This window comes from Mustela erminea, chromosome 1 (genome assembly GCF_009829155.1).
Source record: "Mustela erminea isolate mMusErm1 chromosome 1, mMusErm1.Pri, whole genome shotgun sequence".
Lineage (NCBI taxonomy): Eukaryota > Metazoa > Chordata > Mammalia > Carnivora > Mustelidae > Mustela > Mustela erminea.
The window spans coordinates 85,490,089-85,499,303 of NC_045614.1; positions in this window are offsets into that span (position 1 = coordinate 85,490,089).

Genomic DNA, 9,215 nt, shown 5'->3' on the forward strand with positions numbered 1-9,215 from the left:
TTCACTGAATTGTAATCACTGATCACAGATCACCATAAGGCATCTAACATTAATGACAAGGTTTGAAATATGATGAGAATTATCAAAACGCAACACAGAGACATGAATGCACAAATGCTCTTAGGAAAATGGCGCCGAGAGATTTACTTCACTGGGGTTGCCCAAACCTTCAGTTAGTATAGAAACGTGGTGTCTGTGAATGCAGTAAAGGGAAGTGCAATGGAAAAAGGTTTACCTGTATTATATTTGACTATTGAAATGATAACTTTATAAGTAGAGTAATAACCGAGAGCCTGCTATGTGCCAAAGATTGTACAATCCTCTCTATTCATTATTTCCACTTATCCTCCTTTCAACTCTGTGGATTAGGTTGCAGTTCCAGTCCATTTTCCTGAAGAGAAAGCTGAGGCTGAGGAAGGGTCAAGCCTTCGGAGAGGATAAGAACTGGGATCCAAGCCAAAGCTAAAACTATGCTCTTTGTTACCAGCCACAGGTGAATATGTTCTTAGCAAATACTCATTTGTTTTTTAATCCCAAAGGCTCATATCATATCTTAGTTAGAAAATGAAACCCTATTTAGAATCTGCCACATAGAAATACTAGTAGCAAAGTTATTCAGGTATTTGAAAACATTGAATACATTTCCTCAAAAAAAAAAGAAAAAAAAATTTGGATTGAAACAAGAATGCATCTAGAAGCATTCTGGCCTCATAACAATCTGTACATTGATGTATGATGTTGCTAGAGATATTCTGGATTGAAAAACAAGACAAGACAAAACAAAAAGCCAGGCCATGGCATTTCTTGGGTGACAAAATGACTTCTTGAAAGTTGCCCTCCTATGTAGATTTATGCAAATTTACAACTAAATGTAAACTTAGGGTTATTTCTTTTCTGGAGAGGAGGGGCAGGGAGGAGGAGAGAGAATTGCAAGCAGACTCCATGCCCAGCAGGAGTCCAAAGCCAGGCTTGCTCTCACAACCCCGAGATCATGACCTGAGCTGAAATTAAGAGTCTGAGGCTTACCTGGCTGAGCCACCCACGTGCCCAGAGGTTATTTCTTTTTAATGCTTCATTTTAGGAATAAGAAAAGCCACATGGAAAAATCTTATGGAATGAAATGAGGACAGATAAGTATATATAAACACACACATATACACATACACACAGAGATATAAAGGAATCATTGTAATTCTGGAAAAAAATAAAAAAAGAAAGAAAAATAAGACAAAATCCTTATCTTTGAAAATAACCCAAGAAGGTGTAACCTGAATTTGTGGAATTATTCAAGAGCAAGGCTTCGTAAGGGAGTATATTACCTCTGTATTCACCTTTACTATACTTGCCATCGCTAAACATTTTCATATCTTATTTCATTGGACCCCCACAGTCACTCCATGAGCTAAATTTTCTGGCCCCTAATATACAGATGAGAAAACTGAAGCCCAGAGAGGTTGAATGACTTTCCCCAAATCCCACAGCTAGTCAGTAGCAGAGTGAGGCATTAGATCCAGGTGTTTTAGACTCTTAAGCCTGTGTGTACCCAGGAACACTATGCCAGGAAAGAGTTGGGACACACATCACCTTGAGGAGAGGCAGAGTTTTAACAAGCAGAGTAAGTGGAGTGATGCAAGGACATTGAGATGATGCTCCTGTGCTCTCTTCTCACCTCCTCCCTCATTTCCCTTCTACTTGCATGACCCTCTGTATTTCCAGTGATTGTTGGGCTATTGCATTGTGTCACACATTATCTCTTTTTCAAATGAGATGCTTATTTATGACAAGGCTCAAAAGTATATCTCTATTTATTCTATTATATGAACTAATTTATCAGACCATTTAAGCTCCAAAAATCTCCTGTTATCTGAACATCATGGAATGGAACCATAGATGGACAGGTCAAGAGAGAGAATAACTTTGAAACCCACTTGGAGGAAGCCTCAGTGAGAAATTCAGAATCATGAGGCATTGGGTATCTAAGGAAATGGACAGATAGAGGAGCATGTGGGACCCAAGAGCCACGCTTCTGCTCCACTATTTATAAAGTGAGTCATGAGATGATTCTTGAAGGAAATATTCAAGAATAATAAAGAGGGTCTCCCAGACATAAACCATGATGGACAAGACTGGGTATATAGGAAAGGGGCTGGTTTGATTGGAGAAGGGGATCCACATTGGGCAAAGTGAGATTGGGACCTGTCGGTTGAGATTAGACTTATAGCCTAGCTAAGGAATCAACAGATAGTGAGACTGGAGGTGGTAGTCAGCCACTGCCTGTTTTAGACCAGAAAAATAATGAGATTAGGACAGCCAGCTGAGTGGCTTAAAAGGGAGAAGCAAAAGAAAAGGTTTCTGTCACAGGTTCAGAAGCTGATGACTTCCACGGGAGTAGCGACAACTGAAATGGAGCAAAGGAGAGAAGCAAGGAATATGTCAAAAGGTAAATAGGCAAAATTTGGGAATGAATTTAAGCTTGAGGGACTTAAGAAAAGTCCTTACACCAATGGGCAAGTTAAAAGTTTGGGAGAGAAGATGAGTTCAAATCAAGATTATCATAAATATGGAACCATATTGGTAATTCAACACAGACTCTCTGATTTTAAGATAAGCCATTGTTTAGAAAATTCTTTCAGGGTTGTCTGGGTGGCTCAGGCAGTTAAGCATCTGCATTCTCCTTGGGTCATGATCTCAGAGTCCTGGGATCTCGCTCTGCAACGAGTTCTCCACTCATCAGGGAGCCTACTTCTCCCTCTCCCTCTTCTCCTCCCCGCTGCTTGTCTCAAATAGATAAATAAAATCTTAAAAGGAATAACAAATAAAAAAATAAAAAATTCTTTTAGACACTGTAAAACTATTGAATTATAATAACACTGGCTGGTATGCTTAGAGCACTTTATAAATTCCCAAACACTGTTACGTATTACCTCACTGTGTTGTAGGAATTGGGATTTGAATCTGCCTCCATCTTGATTCCACACTGACTTCTCCAATGTGCTTGTTGGGCCTCTCTCACCAGTGACTGGAGAATATAAAATGGCCACATTAATCTGAAAGAAGAGTTTCAGCCATGGGTGAGAAGGGAGTATTTGTCTACAAAAATGCCAGGGGCCCTTATTGAGATGTCTTTAAGTAACTGTAGGTTGGCAGCTATTTTTCCTGCAAGTTGAATTTTCTCGGAATTGTAACCACCACAAGATAGAGTAGGCAGCTTTGTTACCTGCTCTGCCCTTTACTATTTTGGTACTCTGTCTTTAAAATGATACAGAGTATTGGTCAATTCCTAATGTGAGTAATGAACTTCTCTGGGGACAAAAGGTCTTGGTTAATGTGGCTGGCAAATAACTAAGCTAATACTGGAGTGATAGATCAAATGACCCTGTCCAGATCAGGCACATGGGAATATGCTATTAAGTTTTTTCTTTTTAAATAGCTTTATTGAAGTGCAATTTATGTACCATACAATCCAGCAGTTGTAAGAATACAACTCATTGATTTCTAATAAATTTATAGTTTTGCAGCCATCACCACATTCTAGATGTGGTTTTTTTTTTGTTTTGTTTTGATTTCTTTTAACTAATCTCTATGCCCAACACGGGACTCAAACTCATGACCCCAAGATTAAGAGTCGCATGTGCTACCCAATGAGCCAGCCAGGTGTCCCCACATTCTAGGTTTTTAATATTTCTATCACTCCAAAAAATTTCCTCATGACCATTTCCAATTAGTCCCTGTGCCCAGTCACAGCTGTAGGCAACCATTGGTCAGCTTTCTGTCTGTATCAATTGGCCTCTTCTAGATGTTCCATATAAATGGAATTATACAATATGTAGTCTTTTTACACCTGACTTCCTCCATTTAGCAAGTTTTTTTTGAGGCTCTTCCATGTTGTAGCAAGCACCAATACTTCATTTCCTTTTATTGCTAACTAACATTCCACTGTATACACATACATCATATTGCTTATCTATCCACCAGTTTTTTGGACATTTAGGTTGTTTCCAGTTTCTGGTTATTATGAATAATGCTGCTATGAACATTTGCCCACCTCTTTGTGCAGACATATGTTTTCATTTCTCTTGCGTAGATTCCTAGAAGTAGAATTCCTATGAGGTATGGAAAGATGGTTTTTAAGAAACTGCCAAGCTCCTTCTAGAATAGATGTAACAATTTTAGGTTTCCACCAGCAATGCAGGAAGCTTCCAGTTGCTCTATACACATCCTTCCCAACAGTTGGCCCTTTATAATAACGGGGCCTTTCTGAGGGGTGTGTAGTGGTATCTCACTGTGTTTTTAATTTGCATTTCTCTAATGAGCAATGATTATAAGCATATACTTATATGCTTATTTGCCATTCAAATTTCTTCTTTGGTGAAATGTCTACCAAATCTTTTACTTGTTCTATAATTGAGTTGTCTTCTTCTTATTAAATTGTCATAATTCTTTATATATTGAATAAAGTTCTTTATTAGATATATGGTTTGCAAATATTTTCTCCTAGTCTCTAGCTTGTCTTTTCATTGTCTTAGTGATATAGTCTTTAAAAATTTTTTTTTTAATTTCTTTTCAGTGTACCAGAATTCATTGTTTAGTACCACACCCAGTGTTCCATGTAATAGGTGCCCTTCTTAATACCCACCACCAGGCTCACCCAACCTCCTACCCACCGCCCCTCCCAAACTCTCAGATTGTTTTTCAGAGTCCATAGTCTTTCATGGTTCATCTCCCCCTTTTTAAATTGAAAGACCCGTGGATCCCCTTACCCAAGAATTCAACAATGATGTCTTCTGAAGTACAAAAGTTTTCCAAATTGATAAAGTCCCACTTATCAGTTTTTCCTTTTAAGAATCGTGCTTTTAAATTTTTATTTATTTTTATTTTTTAAAATATTTTATTTATTTATTTGACACAGAGAGAGAGATCGCAAGTAGGCAAAGGCAGGCAGAGAAAGAAGGGGAAGCAGGCTCCCGCCCTGCTGAGCAGAGAGCTCCATGCAGGGCTCAATCCCAGGACCCTGACCTGAAGGCAGAGGCTTAACCCACTGAGCCACCCAGGTGCCCCTAGGATCATGCTTTTTTAATAGCAGATAAGAATTCTCCAGCCAACCCAAGATCACAAAGATTTTTTGTGTCTTATTCTAGAAGTTTCATTGTTTCATTTTTGTACTTAAGTCTACAATCCATTTTTGTGGGAGAAGATTTTAAATTCACTATTTTGCATGTGTACATTTTTTAAAAAGTTTTACAACACTTACCTAAGGAACAGAGAAGCAAGCCTATCTGTTTAGAGTTAAGCAGGATCTGGTATCTCGTCCATGTCTTCTGGTGGTCAAGCCTAAAAGAATCCCAAAATTTAAGTCCTAGAAGATGAGCATGTCTTTGGTGGCAGAAGCGGTTTCTTTGTGTAAAAGACATAAGCGCCGAGGAGGAGAGGACAGCCAGAATTTGCTGCAAGCGTATCGTTTTCCAGGCCAGCAGCTCAGAATGTGCGAGATGTGTGGCAAGTAGAACTGTCTATCTGCTTTCAGCCTAAAAATGAAAAGTGACTCTTTAAATCTACCGTCAATATGCCCTAGGTATCACCTAGTCTATCTGCTTGGTCAAGAGGAATCAACCAACTATAAATGTCATTTCTTCTCCCAAGGCTGTGTCCATGTGATCACATGAGTGTTGTGGTGGGGAGGAACCGGAGGACGGGGAGATAAACTGGGATAAACTATACTTAAGAGACAAAGTCGTTTTCATTCATCAGGGGAATGGAGGATGTTGTGTCAGAGCGAGTGGAAAATAGACAATTTCTAGAGCATAGAAACCTTCCAAAATATTCCCCCTTCTCCAGACTTCAGACACTTTAAACCATGCTCCAGCTACTGGATTCCCAGCCTCTCCCAAACTAGAGTTTTCGTATCCTTCCCGATTACAACAGGAACATTCATAAACAATCACTGCAGTGCTAATAAATAACACTTTTGTAGAAGACAAACAAAGAGTGGTGATGATGAGAACAGCAGAGGAAAGGTCATGGGCTTGGAGGCTGGCTCCGTGCAGATGTGGCAGGAATAGAAGGATTTGTGCATCCAGGCTGAACTGGGGATGCGGGGCTTCTCTGTGTTTCTCAGAGGGCAGAGCCAAAGTCAGCGCGGGACTAGGAACAGGCCCCGTCAATTAAAGTGTTAAAATTAATTTCAGTTACAAAAGAATTCCTTAAACTATAACCCATTGAAAAACCGTTTTTGCCAATGTCCTTTCTACCACCTTCATAATCTCCAGAGCCATCCCTTTTCTCTGCAGAGGTAATTGTTAAGTGTGTGTTTGGAGTTGTTTTTTGGTTGGTTGGTTTGTTTGTTTTGTTTTGTTTTTACATAGGCCATATGACTCATTCCACACCTTTCTTTTCATTCACTAATATTTATAGTATTAGATTTTTATATTTACATTATATTATATCATAATTTTCTTAGAGGTCTTTCCACATCAGGACACAGAGGACACCCCATTCTTCTGCTCTAGAAGGGGTACCTTGAGAGGGTTAAGAATACATCCCCTGTAGCTAGACTACATGGACCCAAATTTCATCTCTGTCCCTGCAAAAGCACCTTGAAAAAATTATTAGCTTTTTTTGTGCTAAGATAGGTTCTATGTCATATTAAAAAGTTAATACATGAAAGCACTCAGAACAGATTCTTGTGCCTTGTAAGTTAGCCAAGAAATGTTATCAATGGTTCTTCACTTTAATGGCTATGTGCTCTGTCTATACTATAGTAGTTTCCCTACTGATGTACATTTGGATTGTCAACAAGTTTTGCTATTATCAATAATGAATAAATACTTCAATGACTGCCCCAAATATGCTTCTTCATGTATCCATGTGTTTCTGTAGGGTAGATACAAAAAGCACAATTCCACAGACGTACGGATTACACAGGTAAGACGTAGTAATGCCAAATTGATTTCCAGTTTCTATTTCTGTTCATGAATTAAAGTGCCTGTCTCTCCATACTCTTGTTGTCCATTAGTGTATTATTCATTGCATTAAAGAACAAGAAATATATATATTTTTTAATTTTAAGTTTTCAGGGCACCTGAGTCATTCAGGTTGGTTGCACGTCCACCTTCAGCTCAGGTCATGATACTGGGGTCCTGGGATCGAGCCCCGCCATGGGCTCTCTGCTCAGGGGGTCTGTTTCTCTTCTCCCTCTGCCTCTGCTCCTCTCCCCTGCTCATGCTTTCTCTCTCAGATAAATAAATAAGAAATTTTCAAAAAATTAAAAAAAATAAATTTTGTTAAGTTTTAAATTTTAATTCCAGTATGTTTTAATTCAAATTTCTGAAATTGTTAATGGAAATAAAATCTTTTTATATGTTTATCGGTCACTGAGGTATCCTCCTGGGTGAATTCCCTCTTTGTAATCTTTGGGCATTTTTATACTGAGTTGTTTGATTTGTAAAGCTTCTTTATAAGTGCTGCATGTTAATACTTGGTTTGTTGTATGCAAGCATGTTTCCCCGGGTCTAGGTATTCATTTACTAAAGTCCTCCAAGGAAACGCAAACCCATCCTCGACTACTCCTAGTGGGATCTCAGGAGAATTAAACCACAGGGCAGCCGTGCTGGCCATGCTCAGACCATAGCTCTGGTAAAGGTTGAAAGATGACATGGATGAACCAGGTGCTTGGACAGAGTTCAGAAAAGAACTTGTATAACAGACAGTGTTTAGCTTCCATGAGTTCAGACCTGACTGGTGCTCAGAGTCTCTGAACTTGGTTAATCAGATCACTTTTAGACCTGAACTAGAATAGGCTTCCAGGTGAGGAGGTAGTGAACTTCAAGCCCTTGGGTTGAAGCATGGTGAGCCCTGCATAATCGATGTCAGAGATCAGAAATGAAGAGAAACCGCCGTTCAATTTTTATGGGACCTCCTTATTCCAAGTAGCAGCATCCTCGTCATGAGGAGCTGGCTAGAAATGTAGAATCTTTTTTTTTTTTTTTTAAAGATTTTATTTATTTATTTGACAGAGATCACAAGTAGGCAGAGAGGCAGGCAGAGAGAGAGGAGGAAGGAGGCCCCCTGCTGAGCAGAGAGTCCGATGCGGGACTCGATCCCAGGACCCTGAGATCATAACCTGAGCTGAAGGCAGAGGCTTTAGCCCACTGAGCCACCCAGGCACCCAGAAATGTAGACTCTTGGCCCCCACCCCAGACCTATGGGATCAGAGTCTACATTTGAGCAAGATTCCAATGTGATTCGTGGAGGCATTGCAGTTGGAGAAACACGCTCTAAGCTCGTTTCAGAGGGCCAGAACCGTCTGTTTGGTGGATAGAGTTTCATTTACCGTCTGGTAAGAGCTGAATTGTGGTCCCTCAGAATTTGTAAATTGGAGTCTTAACCCCCACCACACCAGAATGTGACTTATTTGGGAACAGGATGGTTTGTTTCAGATAGAATTAGCTAAGAGGGGGTGGTACTGGAGTAAGATGGGAAAGGGCTCCAATGTGACTGGAGACAGTATAAAAGGAGGCATTTGGACCCAGACTCACACTGGAGGACACCATCGGAAGGTGAAGGCAGAGATCAGGGGGTTGCAGCAGAAGCCACAGGGCGCCAAGATTGCCAGCAATGCACCAAAATCTAGCAGAGGGGCTGGGAACAGATCCCCCTCACTGTCCCACTACCACTTCCATCTCAGCCTTCCAGCCTCCAGAACAGTCAAACTAGAAAATCCCATTGGTTACGTCACCCAGATTGTGGTACTTGTTAAGGCAGTCTTAGTAAATGAATGTACTATCTCGTAGGTGTCCCACGATGGAGGGCCTGGGCATGTGGTGCCCCAGAAAAGACCCCCTCACATCTATCTTCTGGATGATACAGAAACTTAGGGGGAATAAATAGGACACAAGATGCCACCTCCCTCTCAGGCAACCATGGTCCCTCCATCAGCAACTCCTGCAAGTTTGTCACTTTGTGCAGGGTCAGGCGATGCCTCCAAGGCCTTCAGCAGCCGGCCTCTCACAGGGCTCACAACAAGGAACACATTTAGCTTTCCGTGCCTCCAAATAGAAGTGGGAAGCTGTTGGGTACAGAGAAAGGTTGCCTGATTAAACAAACCCCATTATCCCTGCTTATGGGTTTCTATCCAAGGGTTTTTACAAGTGGGCTATTTAGAAGCAGTTTGCCCTGGTGAAATTAAAAGAAAAAAAAGTTTGAAAAAAGTATCCATT